The following is a 4,908-nucleotide window of genomic DNA, read 5'->3' as shown; positions in this document are numbered from 1 at the left end:
GTCATCTAAACACTTTATGCTGGGCCTTCCTCTTCCTTTCTAGCCTTACATAGGAAGTTCAAGTTCCTGCTAGAGTCATTGTTTTATGTAGGTCTTCTTATCTAGAAACCACACACCAAGACTATATAAATCATTTTCATATTTACTTGTGTGTTATCCATAAATGTCTCTGTGATGGGTCAAAGCTCTTCCTTGGAAAGTGCATTTTCAGAGAACCAGAAACAAAAGAAAGCAGTAAATGAACAGCAAAGTAGAAAAAAAGTGCTTTTCTTTCTTTCTTTACTTTATTATTTATTCTTTTCTCATCCAGACCACAATTTTCTGTCCCTCCACTCCTCCCAATCCCTCCCCACCAGCCTCTCCTCTCTCCCAGATTCACTCTACCTCCATTTCCCTTCAGAAAAGAGGAGGCCTCCCAGGGACATCAACCAAACATGGCATAACAAGTTACAATAAGACTAGGCACAAATCATCATCATTTCAATTTTCAAAAAATTGAAAAATAACTGTTAAAAATGGATATTTTCTTTTTCTTGACTGTAACAATCATTATACTATATATATTTACATTTTGTCTCTTGGCCATTTATAGTGGAAAAGAAATAATAAACAACAAACAGTATATATGGATAAATCTAAATAATATTAATATATAAAACAATAAATAATGCACAACAAAAGTGTTCTTAGAGGGGTACCAGACATAATTTTGTTTGATATGAATAAACTACATGTTCCTTCTCCTGTTGATGAGCTTCATGTCAGACACAACACTGGCACAAACACATTTGTCTGTGTTGCCTTACACAGGCCAGAGTCTCTTTACAGTGTGTCCCTGGGAGAAGAGCTATGGGCACATACATATACATAATTTCAATCGTATGATGAAAGCCAAAATGTTTTCCTAAACCTGTACCATTTATAAGCCCAGATGCAGTGGCTAGAAATTTTTTTGTCCCAAGTCCCTGTCCACATTTGGTACTGCCTGATTTATTTTAAATTTTAACAAATAAAATATCTTATTTTATTAAAACTACTGTGATGGGTTTGAAGCAGTGTAAATGCTGCTTCTCTGGGTCTTTGGTTTTTGTTTTTCTGGTTGCTGATGAGATAAAGTCATTATGTTTTCATGGACTGGCTCTGTTATATGTCCTCACTGAGAAAGTGTCTGCCCATTTTTAACTAGGATGCTTGGGTTGTTTGTCTTTTCAAAAGGGATTTATTTGTTTTTATTTTATGTGTATGACTGTTAAACAAATGCAACATAAACTAATGTAACACACCTTAAAATAATATTCTGCAACAGTTTCTTAATCAGAACAGTCACAAACATGTCTAGATTCAAGGGAAAGAGATGCAGGCCCCACTTTTCAAGGCAAAGAATATCAAATAATTTATGATCATTTAAAAAATATTTTATTTTTATTTTATGTATATGAGTGTTTTGCTTGCATTTATGTGTATGCACCACATGCATGCCTGCTACCTGCAGAGGTCACAAGATGTTGGCTCCCCTGAAGCTGGAGTTACAGATTGTTGTGAGCCATCACATGGGTCCTGGGAACTGAACCCAGGTCCTCTGCAAGAGCAGCAAGTGTGGTGATATATTGTGTCCCTCAATATATTGTGTACACTAATAAAACTTATCTGGGAGAGAACAGAACAGCCACTAAATTAGACATAGAGGCCAGAGACTTTCAGTCTGAGGAACCAGGATCAGCTGGAGAGTTGGCATTTTGTCTGCATGTGTGTAAGTGGACTGCATGGATCCCCTCTGGAACTACAGGCCATTGTGAGCCAACATATGAGTGCCAGAAACTTGAATCCAGGTCCCCTAGAAGAGCAGCCATTGTTCTTAAGCATTGAGCCATCTCTCCAGCCCATTTGTCTTTTCTTATTGAGGAATTCTTCTAATATTCCTTTGTAGCTACTTATCTTTCAAATATTATCTCGGTTTGTAGCATTTCTTCCCATTCTCTTAATGATATTCTCTCGTGAACAAACACATAAGAATTCATAAGCCTTTTAATTTGATGTTTGAGGGTGTTGCTCTGTTTGGTATTGTTTTGGATATAAAGTCCCTATTTCAAAGTCACACAATTACCCTCCAATATTATCTTATAAAAGTTGTATAGGGACTGGAGAGATGGCTCAGTGGTTAAGAGCACTGGCTGCTCTTCCAGAGCACCCAAGTTTAATTTCCAGCAACCATATGGTGGTTCACATCATCTGTAACTCCAGTCCCAAGGAATTTGACACCTTCTCATCTCCACAGGTACCAGGCACATAAGTGATGCACAGACATACATGCAGGCAAAACATCTATATAGTTTGTCTTCCACATTTAAGAGATAGTGTTTAATATTCTCTCAATATCTCTCTCTTTCTCCCCCCCTCTCTCTCTCTCTCTCTCTCTCTCTCTCTCTCTCTCTCTCTCTCTCTCTCTCTCTCTCTCCCTTTCCCTCTCTCTCTCTCTCTCTCTCTCTCTCTCTCTCTCTCTCTCTCTCTCTCTCTCTCTCTCTGTGTGTGTGTGTGTGTGTGTGTGTGTACATGCACAAGACTGATGCAAAGTCCAAAATAATTTTTGGTCTTCGTAGTCATGTGTTTTAGCCTCATACACTGGGAAGTTTCTCCACTCCTCTCTCCTCTCTATTTCATCTGTCACTATGTGTCTGCCTAAGCCATCCAATGCAGATTATTGCCCTGGTCCAAAACCACATTGCTATAGCTAGCACAGACTTCTGCAGAGCACATTTCCCACTTTGCTTTCTTTCTACGAACGTATTTAAGCGACTCTTGACTGTAGCTCTTAAATAGACATTCCTGCGTTAGCTTTAGACATTGCTCCCACTTCAAACTGCAGGTTCTGTGAGGTGGTATTCTTATAATCTAGTAAAAGCATTTTCTAGAGATGGGGAGACGGGTTGGTGGTGAGAGCCTGTATTGCTCTTACAGAGAACCTGGTCTTGGTTTCTGGCACTCATACCAGGTGGCTCACAACCACCTGTAACTCCAATTCTGGGGGAGCCAATGCCCTTTTCTGGCTTCCTTGGGCTCCTGTGCATATGTTATGCACACAAATATATCTCCAAAAAAAGTTCTTAGTGTGATTAAAAATATTTTCTTGAACAATAACAGGAAGAGTTTCTAAGTGTGAAAGAGTATTGCTGGCTCTACCTTAGACTGCTGTTTTTTAATTGAAAGGATAGATTTATTGCCATTTCTCACTTATTTAAAGTAGTCTGTTCATTCCATGGAGTTATGACTATTACTTCATCTGCAAATGAGTCCCTCAGGAATTAAGTATAAAATATGCCTTCCATCATAATTGAATGATCTGCAGTGGAGTATGACTGAGTAAATAGTTGATAATAATCCACAAAATTTGGGGAAATTTTTTTCTTTTTAAACACCCTTTTTACACACTACAAAGAAATAATTAATGATTTAGCTTTTTAAATTCTTTGCATGCTACTGAAAATGACAATTCCCAGAGGTCCTCCTGTCACACCAATGGATGCTGCCTCTCTCTGGGTGATAGATTCTAAAGGAAGACTGAAGATTTCAACCTCTACGTGTACTGGTCTGAGAACAAAGAGCACATCATCCAATCCACAGTAGTCACTTTACATGACACCTTCGCACAGACATAGCAGCCTGGTGAAAGCTTTGATGACAGAAGTAGCTTTTTCAGAATACTCTGATGGTCTGTTCATTTCGCTTATTCTTCCCTATTCTGTCTGACTATCAAAATTTCTGATGGCTTCTCCCACTTAGCACCTACATTTTTGTAGAGCAAGAATGAACCTGCCTCGGATTGCCATCAATTCTTCTTGTTTTATATCCTTTAAATAAGTCCAGTCTGGTCACAGTAGTCCACAAGAAGCAGCCAATGACATCATGTTAGAACCCTGAATTCTGCCTTTCATTTTTTTTTAATTTTTAAAAAATTTCATACAACATATTTTGATCACTTTTTTTCCCTTTATCCAATGTCTCCCAAGTGTTCCTTCTTCTGAAGCTGAACCATCATAGTTTCAGAAAGTTTGATGACATACATTTCTCCAAAATAGGAGCTCGTGAATTTGGTAACTTCTCCATCAGTACCTAAATCAAGAAGTCTAGGCGTTTTTCAGACAGAATTAATTTGAAGTAGTTCCTCAAGTTAATCAGGTGACACTCAAACACTTAGCCACTTCCTAGAAACTCACTAATAGATGCCTTAGACATAAGTAAGCTGAAGAGGTGATACAAAAGAATGATATACATAGATATAGTTGGATAATTAGCTGTCATTCTTAATGGAAGTAATTATGAACAAAGACACTCTGGAGTGATTTCACAGTTTCTCTCTGTTGCATCCATTGCTGGCTCTTCTTCCTGCTTCCTGAAGCCACTGTTGGCCCGGCTGCTAATCATTGATATTATTGTAAGTGCACCGAGGGAACCAGTACTGTCTGTGTGAGAAGATACATGGATGTTTGTTAAGAATACCAAAAGTCCAGGTGCTATGCAAAGCTCAGGATTCCTACAGTCAGCTCCTGAACACTGGGCAGTCATGTGTGAACCGTTGACTCAGCCAGCTGACAATTTGACCGTGTTCCCTAGGCTTCCTTGACCTTGATGCTTACTTCATCTCAGCCTCAGCATTAAGTCAGCTGCTTTCACCACTTTTCAAAGAAAAGCATTTGCAATTAACTGTAGTTCATAGTGACAACTCATTCTTTAGCCTTCCACACTGGCTCGTAGGTGAGGGGAGAGGATAGTTTCAAGCTTGCTTACGTATTCATATGAAAAAATCTTACAGCATTTGTTAAAATACTTGAGTAAATTTAACATTCACTCCACGAAGAAACAACACGGTGGAGTTGGTTTTCTTTTCCAATTTTAAGGCAATATTTGCCTTCT

General features: G+C 38.5%; 1 pseudogene; it reads right to left on the bottom strand.

Annotated features, from left to right (window-relative positions):
- Positions 1-3,455: 3,455 nt before the first annotated feature.
- Positions 3,456-4,285, bottom strand: LOC131915650 (protein-L-histidine N-pros-methyltransferase-like; annotated as a pseudogene).
- Positions 4,286-4,908: the final 623 nt, after the last annotated feature.

Source organism: Peromyscus eremicus, chromosome 7 (assembly GCF_949786415.1).
Source record: "Peromyscus eremicus chromosome 7, PerEre_H2_v1, whole genome shotgun sequence".
Classification (NCBI taxonomy): domain Eukaryota; kingdom Metazoa; phylum Chordata; class Mammalia; order Rodentia; family Cricetidae; genus Peromyscus; species Peromyscus eremicus.
Note: the sequence above shows the minus strand (reverse complement) of the source record. Positions and strands in the feature narration are given on the sequence as shown.